The 21,911-nt window shown below is 47.3% G+C and overlaps 1 protein-coding gene across 1 annotated transcript in view; it reads left to right on the forward strand.

Annotated features, from left to right (window-relative positions):
- Nucleotides 1-4,234: 4,234 nt before the first annotated feature.
- LOC147737424 (uncharacterized) overlaps nucleotides 4,235-21,911 on the forward strand; it is a 51,746-nt gene continuing 34,069 nt past the window's right edge. The window contains exon 1 of the mRNA XM_086929158.1: nucleotides 4,235-4,379. The gene's annotated coding sequence lies outside the window, so the exon portion shown is untranslated. The remainder of the gene's footprint in view (nucleotides 4,380-21,911) is intronic.

Genomic DNA, 21,911 nt, shown 5'->3' on the forward strand with positions numbered 1-21,911 from the left:
CCAGACCCCTGTTTACTGAAAGAAATATTGCCCCTTCGTACACTGCTGCCATTAAAAGACATCCCTCTTAATTGAAAAAACCCTCGGTTATTGAAGGAGCAGGGGCGTAGCTAGAGCTTGTGGCGCCCGGGGCTATCCTTCAGATTGCCGCCCCCCTGGGAGGGTGCTCGGGAAAAAGGACGGCGAGCACCTGAAAGAGGTCCGAGAGACACGTAGTATCGCTGCTAATAGTTACCTCGATCATGCAGGTTACATGCACATACATGACACGGTTCAGGTCTAGACAGACCCGTCCCCAAAATAGTACCGCCTGGGGCGGACCAACCCCACCTAGCTACGCTCACACTCACTCTTCTCTCCATCCATCCTTATCTCCATCCAGCTATTCATCTCACACGTTAACACGTCAAAACAATATGGAAAGAATCCTTTTTCTTCCTCAAGACCCTACTGAATAAAAACCTTACATAAATTTCCAGGATTAAGATCTCCACATATTACCCAGCATAGTGACAGAAATAGAAGAATCCAGTGGACTGTATGTAGGCCTTGCTCTGTTACTCAAGTGCAAAACCCAGCGTGTACAAAAGGCAGCAGTAAGGCTTCTTCTACATCTTGCAGCCACAGAGCTTAGTAACGTTGTATGTCACACCTCCAATAACCCCCAGTTTCTCAGAGGATTTTCTTAGAAGGGCTTGGCATAGTCCACAAAATCACCTACTGAGCTTACATGAGACATGAATGTCCCTGACCAAAACCTAGAGTCAGTATCTAGACACCTCCCCTTTCCACAAGAGGGGAAATGACACCCTTCTCACTCCAAGCAGCTAATATACCATGAGACATGTTTCCTAGATTAATTTACAACTTTTTAGGATACCTAAGATTTAGGAACGATCTAAAATAAGGCACTTTCCCACATCTGCTAAACAATACGCAAATACTAGTGAAATGCCATCTCACCCTTTATGGCTGCTTACTAAGTTCCCACTCCTGCCCACCTAGGGCCTTTAGATTCCATCAACGAGCCTACAATCACCTACTACCCCTATGCATCATATATCAAAGTCCAACAACAAATCATGATTGAATCACCATATCCATCTATCTTCTTCTACTTATTTTGCTATCTTTAATTTCTTTCCTATATTGTCTTATGAGGCTGAGCTCGTGCTTCTCCTTATATTATGCTCCTGTAGAACCCATATATCATTACCGGTTGCAAAGTATGCTGCTTACTTACTTATTTCCAAAATTCATTTTAATTTAGCTGCTTGTGTATACTTTTGTAATAAAATGTTCCAAAAACCACAGAAAAAATAATTACGCAAGAGGGCAATGTGCAGATATAAATACAAATATACACATGAGCAGCCGTGCAGCAATGTGGGGGCTCTACCCACCTCACAAAGGGAAACAATAGTAAAAGGAAAAAAAACATTAAACTAGAAGGACGCATTGGCTGTTGGCAGAAGCAAAATTTGAATGACACTACAGCAGACCAAAGGATGAAGAGAGCCAACTGAAAGCCTCTGGCTCAAAAGTATTATATATGAGGTCAATGAACTTCAGGGGAGCATGCAGCAGGCTGCACTGATGTATGCTTCCCTCAATGCCCTCAGGCCACTTTCCCAAAGTGGAAACTGTCTCTCAAGGACAGCTTCCACTTTGCAAATGTATACCACCAATTTTGCGGGTGGTATCCTTTCAATGCTTTGTGACTGCAAATGGGGGCAGCAACCATTGCTATATAACCTTCTGAGTCACAAGGAAAACGGGCATTGCGAAGTGCAAATCCATTTGTGACTCCTGTTTTCACTACATAATGACACTGGGTGGGTTATGCACTTGGATTGGCTCCAGTTTTGTACACCAAAGCCCTGTGAGTGCAAAACGCGTTAGTACATCGAGACCTAGGTCATGTTTCTTTAAAACCTTTGCAATAAAGGAGTAGGGGGTGTGAGTTAGTGATGGCGCATGCATGAAAGATTCAGTTTCTGATGACAAAATATCAGTCACAGGGGACTATTTTTACTCCTCGCCATTCAGTCACAAGAAAGACAAATAAAGATTTACTTTCTGTGTCTTCAGCTTGTGGCGGCATGGTTATAAACAGCCCTGTGACTGATGGATTGTCAGGGACAATTCCATACATTAGCTACCAAAATATATCGCTATAAGCGGAGGCCACAAGCCTAGTTTCCTGTCAGCCTGCAGCGTGTCATTTCAAGCCGCATATGCATCCGTAGCCCCTCCAGCAACATCCCGCCCGCGCGCAGCCCTCTCCAGCTCCTCGCTACCCTTTGCTTCATTCGCGCCTTATTTCGGCGCTCTTTTAAGTAACGCACTGACTTCCTGCTCGGCCTTCTAAGTTATTTTAACGTTTCCATACTAGTTGCTTGTGGCGTGGCCTCCTGCACATTTAGCGCCTACATATGTAATTGCATTCCAGTGGTATGCCAAGCACTTTACATCAGCTAGATGAGATTTAGTTCAGACAAGGTGAATATAATGCATTTAGAAAGTGCCAATATCACAACCTTCAGCCCTAATGCGCCGGTTACAAGATAAGCCTCGGCAATTACCGTTTTACAACATTGCAGTGGTTTTCATTGCACTACTAGGTGCATCGACTGTACAGTAAGTGTATAATTTGCTGCCTAACTCAATAAGGCTCCAGTTGAGTGCAAATGGTACCTCTTAACCACCCAGCAGGAGCCTATGTGGACCACAGAGCTGTGCGTGAGCTAACAAAATAAATGAGGTAGCAAACAGTGCATTACAGAGGGAAAAAGTGACAAGTGTGCAGGTTACAAGAGAAAACAAAGTACAATTTGAGGTATAATACTGCAATATATGCTACAGTGGCGTAACGAAACTTGAGGGGGCCCCCCTGCAACGCACATGGAGGGCCCCAACAGGATATGCATATGCGAGGCCCCAACTGCAACTACAAACAAATGGCTGACCGAAAAACAAAACACATATTGCCAGGCAAAGTGTGGCCTGCCTGACGGCAAAATCAATCTGGATAATAACCTCAGGACGACTCGGGCCTCTCTCCCTCTGTTACGTGAGGAAATGCCAGTCCCTGAATTTGAGTCTAAATGCCCACCAACTGCAGCTGCAACCACCAACATTAATAAAGCAACAAACCTTGCCTCAATTACTTCAAAAGTGAGCGTCCGTTCGTTCCCCAAGGAAACCTCAAAGTACACGCAGACAACAGTGTCTCCTCTCTGTGTGTGTGCTACAGAGCCGATGGGGCCCTGGAGCACGAGGGCTGCTGCGGGGTCTAAAAAAGACGTTTTAATGACCCCAGGAGGATGCATCCCACCCCACCCTCTGAGGCTCGCCTGCCCTGCAGCTCCAGTGGCAGGCGCGAATGGGCGGCAGGAAACAGGACAAGGCAAAATTAAATGATTGCCGGTGGCCACGCAATCTCTGAAGCCTCACGCGCGCACTTTTAATTCTGCTGAAATACGCGTCACAATGGTTACCAGCCCCCATGCCCCCACCCTAAAAGAGCGAAGACCCACGGAGCACTATTTAATTTGTAAAAGAGGCCACAGCGAGGTGTAATGATGGGGAACCGAACACAAGTTATGGAAACACTTCACATCCCAGACGGATGTGAAGTGTTCGGCAAGTGGGTTGCTGGATAAAAATTCAAATGGAATTAATTTTCGCTTTACCTTAATGTGGCCGTCGGTGTCGGTGTCTCTCTCGACTCTCGAGTCGACTCGAGGCGGCACAGATGGCAGGCCAGTCCCAGTGCATGCAAGCACCAACAGTCAAGTCAAGAGAGCGCACTGCGCACGCGCTAGTCTGCGCCACTGCTACAGCGTGGGCGGGCGGGGGCTGGCCAAACAGAGACCCAGGGCCGTCATTGGTAGCGCTTTAGGCTCTCCAGCCCACACTCCGGGGCAAAAGGCAGTGTCTGTACTCTGCGCATGCGCAGCTGTTAACCCAGCAGGCTCTCCTCAGCCCACACTCCGGGGCAGAAGGAGCTAACTGTTCTCTGCGCATGCGCAGCTGTTTGACCCAGCAGGCTCTCCTCAGCCCACGCTCGGGGCAGGAGGCAGTGTCTGTACTCTGCGCATGCGCAGCTGTTGACCCAGCAGGCTCTCCTCAGCCCACGCTGCGGGGCAGGAGGCAGTGTCTGTACTCAGCGCGTGCGCAGCTGTTGACCCAGCAGGCTCTCTTCAGCCCGCACTCCGGGGCAGCAGGCAGTGTCTGTACTCTGCGCATGCGCAGCTGTTGACCCAGTAGGCTCTCTTCATCCCACACTCCGGGGCCTTGGTCCCTCCGGGCATGAGCAGGGGCTGCCTCGAGTGCTCCCCATCCTCCATGCAGTCCTGGTTTCCATCTTGACTTGGGTAAGAATCACCTTGGTTTCTTCTTGAGTTTGCATCTTGGAATGACGGCACTTTCAGTTTGCTGCTTGTTTTGAACACAAATGATGTAATGAACTATGTGGCTTGACACGTCGTCTGTAGGCGTTTTTCAATGAGCACAAATACTAGAATGCGGCCTTATACAAGACTCATGAGACTGTTTTTTACTAGTGGTTTCAGGCTTATGATTCTCTCTTGCAGGGTTTGGAATCTGCTTATAACTTGTACCTTTTTACAGGGTTTTTTAAGACTGTTATTCTTGGCTAAACGGCACAGTCTTTCATGCACAAAGATTGTGTTTGTAGTGGAATGAAGTGATGATGCAATGCCTTGTGTTTGATTCTAAAGGAATGAAGTGATGATGCAATGCCTTGTGTTTGATTCTAAAGGAATGAAGCGATGATGCAATGCCTTGTGTTTGATTATAAAGGAATGAAGTGATGATGCAATGCCTTGTGTTTGATTCGAAGTGATGATGCAATGCCTTGTGTTTGATTCTAAAGGAATGAAGTGATGATGCAATGCCTTGTGTTTGATTCTAAAGGAATGAAGTGGTGATGCAACGCCTTGTGTTTGATTCTAAAGGAATGAATTGGTGATGCAACGCCTTGTGTTTGATTCTAAAGGAATGAAGTGGTGATGCAACGCCTTGTGTTTGATTCTAAAGGAAGGAAGTGATGAGGCAATGCCTTGTGTTTGATTCTAAAGGAATGAAGTGATGATGCAATGCCTTGTGTTTGATTCTAAAGGAATGAAGTGGTGATGCAACGCCTTGTGTTTGATTCTAAAGGAATGAAGTGGTGATGCAACGCCTTGTGTTTGATTCTAAAGGAATGAAGTGGTGATGCAACGCCTTGTGTTTGATTCTAAAGGAATGAAGTGGTGATGCAATGCCTTGTGTTTGATTCTAAAGGAATGAAGTGATGATGCAATGCCTTGTGTTTGATTCGAAGTGATGATGCAATGCCTTGTGTTTGATTCGAAGTGATGATGCAATGCCTTGTGTTTGATTCTAAAGGAATGAAGTGATGATGCAGTGCCTTGTGTTTGATTCTAAAGGAATGAAGTGATGATGCAATGCCTTGTGTTTGATTCGAAGTGATGATGCAATGCCTTGTGTTTGATTCTAAAGGAATGAAGTGATGATGCAGTGCCTTGTGTTTGATTCTAAAGGAAGGAAGTGATGATGCAATGCCTTGTGTTTGATTCGAAGTGATGATGCAATGCCTTGTGTTTGATTCTAAAGGAAGGAAGTGATGATGCAATGCCTTGTGTTTGATTCTAAAGGAAGGAAGTGATGATGCAATGCCTTGTGTTTGATTCGAAGTGATGATGCAATGCCTTGTGTTTGATTCTAAAGGAATGAAGTGATGATGCAATGCCTTGTGTTTGATTCTAAAGGAATGAAGTGATGAGGCAATGCCTTGTGTTTGAGAGAATGCAGTATAAGATGCTCCACTTTACCTTCCCTCTGCAGTGCGCTGCAACTTCGCCCACTACATGTACTTGTGATGTACCTGAAGCATATACATCTTGGTTGATATATTGATCACGTTATTGTATGTCAAACTACATGTAGGTTACTCCCAGTTATGTGTTTGTAAAAAAAATGTCAAAACTCCAGTGATAGTTCATTGTCAATCTTTAAGCCATGGCTCGCTCCTCATGAGTTGGGTGAATCAATCAATCAATCAATCAATAATATCACTTCTATAGCGCGCTACTCACCCGGAAGGGTCTCAAGGCGCTTGGGGGAAGGGGGCCGCTACTTCTCGAACTGCTAGGTCTTGAGTTGTCTCCTGAAGGCGAGGTGGTCCTGGGTCAGCCGAAGGTGAATGGGGAGGGAGTTCCATGTCTTGGCCGCCAGGTAGGAGAAGGATCTGCCTCCGGCGGTGGCTCTTCGAATGCGTGGTGCGGCGGCGAGGGCGAGGCTAGCGGATCGTAGCTGGTGGGTGGGCGTGTTGAAGGTCAGGCGGTCGTTGAGGTACTTGGGGCCCAGGTTGTGGAGAGACTTGTGTGCGTGGGTGAGGAGCCTGAACGTGATCCTCTTGTTGACGAGGAGCCAGTGCAGGTTCCTCAGGTGGCCGGAGATGTGGCTGCATCGAGGGATGTCTAGGATGAGTCGGGCGGAGGCGTTCTGGATGCGCTATAGTCTTTTTTTGTAGCTTGGCTGTGGTTCCGACGTAGAGGGTGTTTCCGTAGTCGAGCCGGCTGGTGACGAGGGCCTGGGTAACCGTCTTCCTGGTTTCGATCGGGATCCATCGGAAGATCTTGCGGAGCATGCAGAGGGTGTGCAAGCATGAAGAGGAGACGGCGTTGACTTGTCTGGTCATAGAGAGGGAGGACTCCAGGATGAAGCCCAGGTTGCGTGCGTGGTCTGTCGGCTTGGGGGCGGTGCCCAGGGCAGGGTGGCCACCAGGAGTTGTCCCAGGAGGAGGGTGATGGTCCAAGGATGAGGACTTCCGTCTTGTCTGAGTTCAGTTTCAAGCGGCTGTTCTTCATCCACTCGGCGACGTCTTTCATCCCTTCGTGGAGGCCGGTTCTGGCGGTGTCGGGGTCTCTGGGGAGGGAGAGGATCAGCTGGGTGTCGTCGGTGTAGGAGATGATGTTGAGGTTGTGTCGGTGTGCGATGGCTGTGAGGGCTCTCATTTAGACGTTGAAGAGGGTGGGGATGAGTGATGATCCTTGCGGGACACCGCAGATGACTTCAGTGGCCTCGGAACGAAACGGGGGGAGGCGGACTCTCTGTGTTCTTCCAGCTAGGAACGAGATGATCCACTTCAGTGCCTTCTCTTGGATGCCGGTGTTGCTGAGGCGCTGGACTAGGGTGCGGTGGCAGACAGTGTCGAACGCGGCAGAGAGGTCCAGGAGGATGAGTACCGCTGTTTCCCCGTTGTCGAGAAGGGCTCGGATGTCGTCGGTGGCTGCGATGAGGACGGTCTCGATGCTGTGGTTGGCTCTGAAACCGGACTACGAGGGGTCGAGGGATCCGTTCGTCTCGAGGAAGGCGGCAAGCTGTGTGTTGGCGATCTTCTCGATGACTTTGGCAGGAAAAGGGAGGAGCGAGATGGGGCGGAAGTTCTTGAGGTCGGTGGGTTCATCTCTTCATTTGTTTGCAGTTTAAGCATTAAGTATTTGGTCAGTGTAGTACACTAATGTAATGCATGCTGTTTTGTGCTGTTCAGCACTGAGTTTATTGTAAGTTCTTGTCCATATAATTGATCTACATTGTTAAGTCTCGCCTAAAACAGCGCTTTTGTTAGTTTCACACATTTCCAAGCCTCACCACATAATTCGACATCAGACTACATAATTCTACTCAACACAACACACCACATACATCCAATCCACACCACAGAATTCCACATCATATCACACACAAACTTCACAGCACACCACATGATTAAACTCCACTACATGCCACTCCACAACACCAAATACCATTCCACATTATTACACTCCATAACCCAAATCCCACTCCACATAATTCCAGCACATTCAATATCACATAATTACTATTCACATAATTCCACAGGCACACTATGCCACATAATTCCAGTACACAAACCCACTGCATACCACACAATTCGACCCCTGTTTCCCGCCGTGGAGGTACCTACTAAAACACAGTGTGAGGTCTGCATAACTGGGAAGAGAACCCATGGAAAGAGGCGTTGACCATCCCAGCAGGTTTGTATTTTTCAAAGTGCATGCAACTTCAGTACTTGCACAGAGAAACAACGCATGCTACCTCAACCAAAGTGTAGTTGTGCACAGAGTCACAAGACCTACAAGAACCCATTCAGGCAAGAGAATGAAAACCTTCGCTTGTGCAGAGTCTGGAAATTGGCAGATTAAATGAACTAGCAGTATTTCGCAATGCAATAGGCCTTGCAAGTACACGATTTTGAGCTATTGCCATTGTAAATGGCAATGCCTTTTATTCATGTTTTGATTTTTAAAAATATAAATAAAAAGCACTGTCATTTTCAATACCAATAGCTCAAATTTGCATAAATGCTAGACCTATTGCACTGCAAATGCTTGTTTTTTGTTGCACATACTTTAGAGCAGACTTGTTTGCTTTTTTAAATATGTTTTACCAGCAAACACAAGGAGATGATGGACAGAGTGCTGAAACTTTTCAGACACTCACCCCAAGTTACAGATTTAGCTCACTTTGCCACCCTAGTTTAGACCCCGCCATCTGCAAATCAGTCTTCGCCATGTGCATCATGGCAACAGTCCAGACCAAACTGCCAAGCCAGGTCTTCCTTGGACCAGGAAAGCTGCTTTTAATATATTCTAGTGGTATTTAAAGTAAAATGAATTTCCTTTCCTTGATCTGGAAGATCTCTGTCATATTTAACAGCAGTGACTTTTTGACATCTCTTTACACTGTGGGTCATTCGGTTTTACTGACATAGTATACCGGGGATAACATCTATGATTATAATACCTTCATCCCAATAATTTTCAGAGAGAAAAATGAAAGTACTCCAGAGGCCGGATATGTATCACCGCAAGCGCCAAAAAAATGTAACATAGTGGGGAGCCGCAGCCAAAGGCCCATATGTCAAGGGAGCCGCTGGCTGAAAACGTTTGGGAACCACTGCCCTACAGGGTTTGAGGCACGGGCGGGGTGGGCTCTGGCCCAGTGCCCTAGCCTTTCAAGGGAGGTGGGAGTGAGGGGGAAGAGGGGGTGGGGATGGGAGTCCTTCAGTTATTTTGGGAAGGGAGGGAGAGGTTGCAATCCGGGGTTGGGCCATGAATCGGGAAGGTGGGCTCTGGTCTGCGGTCATCAACTCATGAGGATCTTTCTGTGGGGCACCGAAGTGTCTGTGTTTAGGGATGTTGGTCTGCAGATTCGAATTTGAATCATCAAATGTGTTGAGGGATGTCGGGTGGAGCCGGCGACCAGACGTCCGTTATGTTGCCATGTGGGTGAATAGATGTATGGGTGGAGTGGTGGATGTATGGGTGGAGTGATGGGTGGAATGGTGGATGTGTGGATGACATGGTGGATGTATGGGTGGGGGGGTGGATGGATGAGTGAGAGGATGGATGGATGGGTGAAGGGGTGGATGGATGGTGGGAGAGAGGATGGATGCATGAGTGGAGGGATGGATGGATGGGAGTGGATGGATGTGTGTATGGTTGGAAGGGTAGATGGATGGGTGGAGGGATGGATGGATCAGTGAAATGGTGGATGGATCGATGGGGGTGGATGCTGGACGAGTCGGTGGATGGATGGATGAGAGAGGTGATGGATGGATGGATTGATGTATTGATGGGTGAAGGGGTGAATGAATGAATGGATGAGTGAAGGGGTGGATGTGGGGATGGATGGGTGATTGAGGAGGGTGGATAGACGGGGGATGGATGGAGGAGTGAAGGGGTGGGTGAGAGGTCAATGGATGGATTCATGAGTGGATGAGTGGATGGATGAGTGGGTGGATGAGTGGGTGGATGGGTGAAGGGTGGATGGAGGGATGGGTGGCTGGGTGAGGGGGGAATGGAGAGAGAGGGGGAGGATGGATGGATGGATGAGCGAGGACATGGATGAATGATTGGCAGAGTGGATGGGCAGGTGTGTGAATAGATGGGTGAGGAGAGGAGCATGAAGATGGATGGGTGAGAGAGTGCATGCATGAGTGGGGGGAGGGTGGGGAGCGGGAGGGATGGATGGGTGGGTGGATGGATGAGTGAGGGGTTGAGTGGGTGGACGGATGAGTGACTGGGTGGATGGATGAGTGGGTGGGGGATGGCTGGATGGGCGAGAGGGTGGGTGGTTGGATGGATGAGTGAGTGGATGGATGGATGGGTGGAGGAGTGGATGGATGGGTGGAAGAGTGGATGGATGAATGGAGGAGTGGATGGATGAATGGAGGAGTGGATGGATGAGTAGGAGCATAGCTTGGGTGAAGGGGTGAGTGGTTGGATGGATGAGTGGGTGGATGGATGGGTGGAAGAGTGGATGGATTGGTGAGGGGATGGATTGGGTGAAGGGATGGATGGATGGGTGAGGGGATGGATGGGTGAGATGATGGATGGTGGATGGGGTTGCAAGTGGTTGAAGGGGTTTGGATGTGGATGGAGCACAGATGGAGGGAAGGAATGAATGGTGGGGGAGTTGGTGGATGACAAGGTGTACATGATGGATGGGGAGGGTTGTGATGACTTCCTTTGCCTTGGAGGATTGTGTTTTGAGCTGTGTGGTACGCCTCTGTCGTTTCGCAGCACCAACTCACAGGCCTGCAGTTTGCTAGGCACTCTTGTTGTGTTGAGCATTGTTTGCCGGATATAGCCCGTGGTGTGCGCGTTGCAGTCGATCATGTGGTGTGCCGGATTCCCGAGGTTTCGGTCGGGTGGTGGGGGGGCCCAACATCTGGGGGAATTCAGCTGGGGGGGCTCAACCTGGAAAAGTTTGAATACCTCTGCAATAGAGGCTCCTTTCACCGCTCGTTTTACATAGCAGGGTCCAAAACAATATCCTCAGACTCAAATGCTTCCTCTTGCAAAGGTAACATCCAATCCTTTTCCTCTAGAGGTTTCTACAGAGGAGGGTATAGAGGAAACAATACCAAAGGCAGACCCCTGCTCAAGAAGCACTCAGCACCCCCACCGACCTCAAGAACTACCGACCCATCTCCCTCCAAAGTCACAGAGAAGATCGTCCATACCCAGCTAACAAAATTAATTGAAGAAAACTCCCATCTCAACCCCTCCTAATCTGGATTCCGCAGCAACCACAGCACCAAGACCGCTCTCCTCGCTGCCATAGACAACATCCACACCCTCCTCGACCAAGGGCACACTGCAGCTCTGATCATACTTGATTTCGCTGCGGCATTCCACCGTCCCCCACCGCACACTCACCGGCAGACTCCATGACGCCGGCATACAGGGAACCGCCCTTGACTGTATCCACTCCTTCCTCACTGGCAGAACCCAAAGAATCAGACTGCCACCCTTCCTCTCCAAACCCACAGAAATCAACTTCGGAGTACCACAAGGATCGTCGCTCTGCCACACGCTCTTCAACATCTACATGGCCCTCCTCGCCACCATCGTCAAACAGCACAGACTCAGTATAGTATCCTACCCTCACGACACCCAGGTCATCCTCTCTCTCACCAAGGACACTACACAATCAGACAACAGTACATCTACTTCACCAGTTGGGGTTTACAATAATTGCACAAAAATCTCACCTGTTTCCGGCACAAGTGCAATCTTATCTGGGAGCTTCCATCAACACTCTCAAAGCTCTAGCCGCTCCCAATATAGCCAGGATTCACAATATCCAGGCCACACTATTACAATTTCAACTCAACCAATCATTACCCGCCAAAGTCTTCATGCATCTGCTGGGAATGATTGCATCCTACGTTGCAATCGTACCTCATGCAAGGCTTCACATGCGTCCTCTGCAACAATGTCTAGCGAGTCAGTGGAATCAATCACAGTGGGCCAGATGTACGACGTAATTTTGCATGCGCAAACAGGTTTGCGAACCCGTTTGCACATGCAAAATCACTGTTGGCCGTGTACAATTTCAAAATAGCAAGTCGCAGTTTATTTATGACTCTCTATTTAAGAATTGCAAGTCGCAATTAGGAAGGGGCATTCCCTTCCTAATTGCGTCCGCAATGCTATGTGTGAATGTTTTGTGACCATAATTGCGGTCGCAAAACACTTGCAAATTACCACCCTCTTCAAGAGGGTGGTAATGCAGTCGCAATTTCGAACGGGTCCCCAGGGTACCCCTTCCACTTTGTGACGGTGTCTAAAAATACTGGAAGACTGGAAGACGGAAGACACCTCCTTGGTGCCTGTTCAAACAGGCACCAAGAAGCATCTTGCCGGTCTGCATTGTAGAGGCTCCCGACGGATCCTGAAGACTCTGTGACACAGGACACAGACTTCCAGACATCTCTGACGCTGCTCGACGTTCCCAGCAAAGCTGAGACCCGTGGCGGACACGAGATATGTGGGACCGGAACTCCTGGACATCCTGCATTTTGCAAGCTGGATCTACTTTCCAAGGTATTTGGAAGTTGTGCTTTGGGGTTCTTGAAGCCCCAGATCCGAGCCACATTTGCACCGACGCACAGGCCTCCACACTCTATGAGTGTCCCGTGGGGCCCGCTCCTGCATTTCAGTTCGACGCGTCTTCGCGGTTCCTTGCCCTTTGGCTAGTGTGCCCCTGGAAGACTTTCTTTTAAAACTAACTCGCTTTCCTGGTTGCTCCAGGCTTGCTCCAGCTTCCCTACAAAGGATAAGCTCCTCAGACCTTGCTGGTCTGCTCCGAAGCCAATCTTCATCTCCTGCGTAGATTGCGTTTGCCAAGGCTTGTTGGGTCCAATCCAGATACCGACACCGCAGTCCACTAGATCCTTCGTGGGACAGCTCGAATCCAGCTCCTGGTCATCGTCGACGCCTCCTGGTCCTCGTGGCTGCAGAGACAAGCCTCACTTCTTCACCTGAAATCACCCGAAATCGCCTGGTTCCTTCCTGGTTCCTTCCTGGTCACTGGCTAGTGACCCAGACTCTGTCCCTTCTGCTTTCAGGTTCTTCAGATCTTCAATCCACTCTTGGATCCACCTGGACACTTTTCCTCCGGTCGCCTTCTGCCGTTCTTCGCAGCTCTCCATTGGAATCGACGACGAAACCCGACACGAAAAGACACCTACGCACCCGGCTTCCCTGGGTGAGGTAACTCGAGTACTCTGGTGCTCCTGCGGGTATTGACTCTCCTAGTGTCCTAGTCTAAAAGGGCTCCATCGTAGTTCACTCCCGTGTGCCCATAATCTGTAACTTTGTAACTTCTTTGTTTCCCATAGAAAGTCAATGGTAAGCTGCGGCTGTGTTTAGTCACTGCACGCGTCTCCCGTGGTCCTCCTGCATCCTAACCGTTGGTTGTTTAGAGTAGCCCCAGCGATTCCACAGGCTATAAGCCTGCTTTCTATTCCAAAACTGGTTTTTATACCAATATTTTAGTGTATGGTTTGTGAGGCCCCTAGGGCATAACTGTCTTTGTGCAACTTATCGTATGCTAATTAAGTAACTTGTATTGTGCTTTTAACTCTGACCTCATAAAGAGTGCAGAGGGGTTGTGTTTAGAATAAATAAATATATATTTGATATATACCTTGTGTGGTGTCCTTTCATTTGGTATTCAAGGGATTAAAAAAGGTAAAACAACGTGCTTAACTCGCCTCTAAGTCTTAGCTTGACGACTACTGGTCCATGCTACCACTAGGATAGCTTTCTATAAGGTTGACTTTACAACCACCATCAATAAGGGTCGATTAGACTGGTGCATGGTGCCCACTAGAACTAGTGGACATCATATGCCAGGCTGTAGTGTAGTTCCTATTTTCCCTATAGGCCCTGCGCATTGGAATAACATAAACAGCAGTGTAGACGTAGGACTGCGGTCTTCTAGGTCTCTACTGACTATGTTAGACTTAATTTAGGTTTGCGCCAGCTAGCTCAGAGGTCACTGGTAACTTTGTGGACTGAATAGCAAGTGATCAGCTTCCCTGGCTCAGACAAGAAGGGATTCAGCTTCCGACAACCGCATAAACATGACAACTTTGCTCCTTAGAATAAGAGTCAATCTCTAGAGTCGTGTGAAACAATAGACAGCTATTTCACTCAGTCAGTTGTTCAGATTTTACTTTCACCAGGGTGCAGAGAATAGAGAGACGGGCGTTTTTCAATAAAAGATATTATTTATTGAGCAGTCTTCCTTCTCATGCAAGAAAAATGAATTGCCACAATAGCAAGACTTGTTATTATGAAAAGTGCGTACAGTAAAAGAAGTATTACGAAATAATACTATAAAAGCATTGATATGGTTTCTTACCCATAAGATGGTTAAAATGAATAAAATATATACATTCATATATACATTAGCTAACGACCTCAACTGGTGCTTCTAACTATGCCTACCCCAGTGTACCTGACCTAAGCCTAATACATGGGAGGGAGTAAGTAAGTAGCAGTTTAAGTTAAGTTGGTTTTGCCAAGAGTTTGTTTCAAGAATTCTCTCTAAGGGTTTAGTCAGCACCGTACCTCTGGAATAGAATGCAGGAGGTCTGGTATCTCCGCTCAGGACCCGATATCCCAGTTACCCGCAAGGGTAGGCTGGAAACGCCGGAGCTGGATTTTCTCGGCAGGAGAAAAGACAGCATCTTTCTCAGCACGTCAAGGAGGAGGAGGGGCAGCATCCGTGGGCTTCTCGCATCTGCTGGGCTCTGCAAGGGACAGCTGTTCTGCTCCAGTATTCACCACCACAGTGTGTTTGCTTAAGGCAGCATTGGTATATTTATACCTGAAAGGTGCTGAGTTTGACGTACGTTTTTGGACATAAGACGTCAATAAAGATGTCACTAAGAACTGGTCATTCTTACAGTGCTCGCAGGAGTTCTATTACTAATCAAAATAAAGCAAGCGGGGCTTTCCCAGGTTGCTGGGGATTTGGTATGTCGAAAGAACTCGGTGTGCTATCTAGGAATCTAAGGAAGTGGCTTCTGCTGTGTCATGGACTGCAGAGGCGAGTTACTGAAATATGGCTCTGATTGTTATGCCATTATAGGGATATGTATTGATTATAGCCGTATAGGGGCATGAGGTCACAATATTGATCGGGGTCCTAGATAGAACACAACAAGGCTAACTTCTCACAAACTTCATCCCCAAGTTCTTCTTCCCTACTTTCAAAACTGAGGTTTTCCAGTGAACAACGCAAAAGGCCCAAACTCTGCATCCAGGTTCCCACACCCAGCATCCAAAGGCAATGCCCTATGGATGATTTGGTCAGGGATATTTGCTTACCCTTTTCCGCCTCTCCTGCTAATTCCATTACTGGTTCGGACACTCAGACAAACGTCCCCCACATTGATCTTAATAGCCCCCACATGTTCTCGTCAACCTTGGTACTCTCATCCTTAGAACTCTCAGTCGTTCCACATCAAAAGCTACATCTTACACCTTGTCTCCTCACTCAGACCAATTGAGAAATCAGACATCCAATTCCCAGAGATCTCAACCTAGCGATTTGGCTCCTGAAGTGATAGAGTTTAGTTATTTACAACTACAACCAGACTGTATGAATATTCCCAAGGAAGCTAGGAAGCCAGTACTATTGGAAACATTTTGTTGCCTTTTGTAACAACAACAATATCAATCATCTTGATGCGTTTGTGCAGAATCATTTGTTAACTGTTGCATTTACAGCAATGTGGATTCACTTACACATCCATTTGTTTACACCTGGGAGTCGTAGCTGCACACTTGCAAAATAGACAACACCTATCTCTCTTCAGAGTACCAGTGATTAAAGCCTTCATGGAAGGATTAAAAAGGGTTATACCGCCAAGTATTCCCCCTGCCCCATAGTGGAACTTAAACATAGACCTTACAAGACTAATGGGCCCGCCTTTTGAACCAATGCACAAATGTCCGTTACAATTCCTATCATGGAAAGTTGCTTTCCCCATAACGATAACCTCACTAAGGAGAGTTGATGAACTTCAGGCATTACCTATACAAGAGCCTTTCTTTCAACTTCACAAAGACAGAGGGGTTCTACGTACCAATCCTAAATTTCTCCTTAACGTAGTTTCTGCTTAGGGGTAACTTGTGTACGGTATCAAATTAAAATAACATATCATTAGCAGTTTCACTATTAATTGAACCATCAGAATCCTGGTATAGAATTTATGTGCTGCAATGATAATAGAGCAAAAGACACGCAATTGATGGACGGAATGCAGAACAAATCAAAACATTCACCCCCAGCCAAGAGATCTGGGTTGAATCCATCATTATGCTAGTTGCTAGTTTTGCCGCCATCTTAGGGAAGGTGCTGGGTGACGGTGCATTTGGCCGGATGATCCCACCCCCGGACAGCATAAAATGACATCACACTCTCGACCGCGCAGCGGACGATCGCAGCGGGCGCGCCTAAGGCAAGCCCGTCTGCGCCCGTCCGGGCACAGGGCCACACTCCCTGCCCAAAATCTTCCTGACAGAGGGCAGCTGAGTTACTCCAGCCAGGAGCACCTATCCCTAAGACCCAGAGCTACATGTCCCATTATCGAGTTACAGAAGGAAGGTAAAAACTGTCCATCCTGCTTGCGCGCTTTTGCATTCGCATCTACCGGGGACCCAAACCTGCCCCAAAACCAGTCCAAGATACCAAATCATAGAAACAACACTATCAAGGCTAGCTTAATCAATGTCAGGTTCTTGGTTAAACACAACATCCACACAGCGGAACTGATTGAAAGCCAAAAAATTGACCTACTATTTGTTATGGAAACCTGGGCAGATGAAGCCTCGGATGCCGATCTGACCTTGGCTATCCCAGAGGGCTTCTCCATTTATAGAGCCGACAGGAAAATGAAACGCGGGGGAGGTTTAGCAATCATAGCAAAAGAGGGGCTTAGGATCAAGAGTTCAGAAAAAGGGAGTAACCCGGACTGTGAAACCCTGATCTTTCAGATTAAGATCACAAACAATTACACGTTCAATGGCCTATTAATTTAGAGACCACCCAGTGCCAAAACGCCTCTAATTGAGCTACTAAGTCCGTTCTTAGAATCTAGTGTGATAGGCCCTGACTACACAATTCTAGGAGACTTTAACCTACACTTGGAGAAAACTTCTGATCCCAAGGTAGCTTCATTCAAGGATGCATTGGCAAACTTTGCCTTGAACCAAAAGGTATACCCCGACACTCATTGTGCTGGCCATACCTTAGATGGTATTTTCACCTCATGTCAGAGCCTAAACAAAATTGGCACTCTCCCGGTTCCATGGTCAGACCACAAGCTGGTCTTCTTCTTATTAGAAATTAAAGAAGACACTGGGAGGCCCGCTGAAATTCTTAGGAACACTACATATCCCGACTGGTCAAAAGTCAACCCTCAGGCTCTTCTTGACACACTCCGCTCATCCTACCCAGTTCTTGATGCGGACAGCAATACAGCCTGTAAGCAATTTAATGGGTGGTTGGATGCCCCAGTTCAGGTCACTTCCCACAAAGGAGAGTGACTATCAAAGGGAAAACCCCCTCACATCCATGGTTCTCAGAAGCACTGAAGGCACAGAAACAGACGTGCAGAAGGGCAGAGAAAAAGTGGAGAACCAATTACGACACCAAGCTCAAACAAGAATATAAAGCAGTCCTAGCCAGCTATAAAAAATTAACAATGACGGAAAAAAGCTAATACAATAATAAAATCAATGAGTCAAAAAATTCTAGTAAAGCTCTCTTTGCCACTGTAAAAAAAACTATCAAAAATTGGAAACAATAGTTCGGAAGCAATGTCGTAACACATTGGGTGAACTCTTTGTCAACAAGGTATCCTAAGTTTATGATTCCTTTAAAAGTCACCACCCAGATAACGCAGCCCAGGCTCTCTCACACCTAACAAATCTAGCGGAACAATCAGCCCAATTCACACTGTTCCATTTCATCCCTCCTACAGCAGGTAAATTCGGCAAGAGGTGCTTACCACTAATTCAGGCAGTCCAATGGACCCATGCCCGCCTAAAGTAATGCAAGTCCAATCCATACTACACAATGCCACACGATTCCACTCAACGTCATATCATTTGGAATAAGAGCTGGGTAACAACGCAGTCACGCATAGCAAATGTCATTTCTTTTTACAGGAGACTTTAGAGGTGGGGCTTCTTTATCTATTCCAATACCACGGGAGGGGATTGGTGTGGGAGGAGTGGGAAAGGGACTGTGTGTGTTTCGGGAGGGGGCGGGTTGAAGAACAGAACACGCTGATGTCGCGAGGGGGGATATTTCATCCAAGCGTCCTGGACATGAATAATGTCCCAACTGTGGGTAGCATGAAAGCGGAGGGGGAGGCGGGGCTTTTAGAGATAGTTAGAGACGGAGACAGGACGGTTGGAGCGGGTAAACAATCCCGCGACCACGAAGAGGCAGAGTTAAGAGGGGTTTGAGGGGCAGACTGCCAAGCACAGAGACAGCTCACTGGGTAGCGGCGCACACGCCCTGTGGCCACAAAATACCAGAGAAACTGGCAGCAGTAGAGAGAGTCGGGCACAGAGACAGCCCCGCCTACGGAGGGCGGTGGAATGCTGGTAGCCCACAGACTAGTGGCCAGAGGAGGGAGCGCTAAATAACACTAAGTGGGTAGCTTTGTAGTGTAGTTCCTATATTCCCAATAGGCATCTGCGCATTGGAATAATATAGACACCAGTGTAGACCTGGAACTGAGGTCACCTAGGTCTCTGCTGACTATATTAGACGTAAGTGTTTACCAGCTAGCTCAGAGGTCACTAGAAACTTTCTCGAATGTGCAAGAGGGTTTTACGCCTCCTACTTAGACAAGAAGGGATTAATTTCTGACAACCATACAACATGACAACTTTGCATCTCCATGAGTTATGAGGGAATCTCCAGAGTCGTGAAAAACAATAGAGGGGATGTTTCACTCAGTAAGTTTGTGCATGCTTAGTTTCACCAGAATATTAGAGAAAGAGAGACGGGCGTTTTCAATAAAAGATGGTATTTATTAAACAGTCTGTTTTCTTTTACATGAGAAGTGAATTGCTACGAAGGCAATACTTGTCATAAAGTAAAGTGCGTACAGTACAAAGAGTAGCATAAAATAATATTGTAAAAGCATAATATAGTTTCTAAGCCATAAGATGCATCTAAGACGGTTTAAAATATATACTGTAATAAAATACGAAACTTCCTCAACTGGTGCTTCTACGTTACGCCTACCCCGGTGTACCTAACCTAAGTCTAGTACTGGGTTGAAGTAAGTGAGAAGTACTTTAAGTTAAATCGTTTTGCTAAAAATTTATAAAACCAAGAATTCTCTCAGCGTCTAATCAGCTCCGTACCTTATCTAGAATGCGAGAGGACTTGTATCTCACTCGGAACTCGATCTCCCGGCTTCCCGCGAGAGCAGTCGGGAAACACCGGAGCTGGATTTCTCGGCTGGAGAAAAGACAGCGTCTATCCCAGTGCGTCGGACAGGAGGGTCGCCTTCCTTCAGCTTCAGTAGGACATCGGGCGTGAAGACGGTCGATCTGCTCCATGAATACCACCGTGTGTTTTACTGGAAAAACCTGGGCATATTTATACTGTACAGGTGCCTGGCTTGATGTCAAGAGGTGGACAAGTTATCGTCAATGTAGACATGTTAACGTCAATGTAGACAGGTTAACATCAAGGTAGACATATTAATGTCAAGGGTGGACATATTAACGTCACTATATGCACGAAGTGCGTCTATCCCTCCATGGGTCGGGTACAAATCAATACTGAAGACGTGGGTAAAATCCCCCGGGACTTACAGTGGGCTGATTTTGTCTCAGAGCCAGTTTTGTACTTTCTAGGGGGTTGGTGGAAGAGGAAACGCCATGTAAGGAGTGCGTCGACTCTTACTCTAATATGGGCTTGATTCTAATGTCCACATAGGGGTTTGAATGATTGAATCCGTTATCGGGCATGAATCGGGCAATTTAGATTAGGGGCCTAGATAAGAACATGACAGCTTGGGGTGCAGAAAGAGAGTGCCGTAGAAGATGGGTCTTAAGAGATGCGAACTCGGCTGTTGAAAAAAGCCCAGCGCTGATCGAAATCCTAAGAGGCGTACCAGGGCATCATAAGAAAGCGGGGCAGAGTAACAATGGATGAGGGAAGGACGGGTAACAGAATACGAGGAAGGAGGGCAGAGGGGCGGCAGGCCACAAGAGGAAATATGCTGGTGAGGAAGGAGGGAGAAGCACAGAAACGAGCGAGAAAAGGGGCTGGCGAGGGTGAAACAAACGGTCAGTTCACTCGGAAGGGAGGGATCGTCGAAAAAGGGTTGTGAAGGAACAGCATACGAGGACAGAGACAAGAACAGCACAAGCAGGAAGTGGTATAAGGGAGGGGGTGGCAAATGGTGAGCACTGTCGCGGCCACTTTGATGTTCTCAGTGCCACGCGGCTCCCTGAGAACAACAAAGCGGCCGCGAAAGTGCTCCCAATGGCTGCAGGCTGACAAATGGTGCACGCGCCCAGCGCACATGCACTGTATCTCATCCGCCTGCAGCCTTTGGGAACACTTTTGAAAACCCCTTACTAAATTCTCACAGAGCAACGCATGTGCGTTAGCTCAGCGAGACCTAAAAAGGAACAGGACCTGCACTACACTCCCAACATGTTCCAGGAGGAATGTTGCTCCATCAGGTGATTATCAGAAGTTTGATAACAACAAGAATAGTGCACAGAGGGAGTCAAATGTTGAAGTTGAAGAGACAAAAAAAACTGGGATCAAGAAAGGGAATATAGAAAGAAGAAACAGGGGAAAAGGAAACTTAGAGTTATAGGAATCCTTACCTGACAGTTATATTATATTTTGTTCCTCCGAGGGTGGCAGCCACGCTGCACTGCCTGCTCATCACCAGAATATCTTGAAAGGAAGTAAAGAAATAGTTTTGCTTCAGACGATCACATTTCATCCCATCTTCCAAATAACCGTCCTGAACTTCCAAAACAAAAGAATCTCTTGTTCTCTGGACGCCATTGCCAAGCAACTCTGGTTATGAATAAATACTTTTTTTGGTTCAAGAACCACGATCTTTTGCTGGGAAATGTCTCTGTGAATATGGAGTGCACCCACAGTCTCAGAGAACAAACCCTAATAACCCAGTCCACGTCTTCATAACCCCCTTCTTTCCATTTAGATCCCATGAAACTTGCAAATCAAAACAATCTGGTTCATAAAAGGCATGTTAATGTCCTTGTACATAATTCTGTCCACCATTCATAAATAATTCAACCAGACTCTTAGATTTTTCCAAACCATGTTCTCTGAGCAACTGCAATTCAAGCTCAAGCTGATGCAGAGTTCGAATGAATGAATGAATTAATGAATGAATGAATGAATGAATGAATGAATGAATGAATACGCACTTATATAGCGCATGACTACCCAAAGGCATCCCAGCGCATTAGACAACCTAGTCATTACTCAACGGTTCAGGAAAACAAAAAGGTCTTTAAAAGTTTCCTGAACCTCAGATGGTTAACTTCCAATCGGATGGCATCGGGAAGCTGGTTCCAAAATTTCGCAGCCTGTAGGGAAAAACGTCTGCCACCCATACGGGTCCTTTTGATCCTAGGGACATTCAGAAATTTCTTATTGCTGGACCTTAAAGTCTGTGGAGTTTGATGGAGTTTGAACATAGGTTGTATCAAGGCAGGTCCGGAATCTATCATCGACTTATGCACAATAGTCATAGCCTTGAACCAAATCCTTTGTTGCACTGGCAACCAGTGCAGTTGACGTAATGCTGGCTTAGTCAAGCTCCTCCTAGGGATGTCCAACAGCAGACGAGCCGCACAGTTTTGGACTGTCTGCAGGATTTTAATCGTTCCCTGAGGGGCACCCAGATAAACTGCATTCGCGTAATCCAGCCGCAATAGGATCAGGGCCTGCACCAGGAGGCGCCTGGCTTC

Source organism: Lissotriton vulgaris, chromosome 1_1 (assembly GCF_964263255.1).
Source record: "Lissotriton vulgaris chromosome 1_1, aLisVul1.2, whole genome shotgun sequence".
Taxonomy (NCBI): Eukaryota; Metazoa; Chordata; class Amphibia; order Caudata; family Salamandridae; genus Lissotriton; species Lissotriton vulgaris.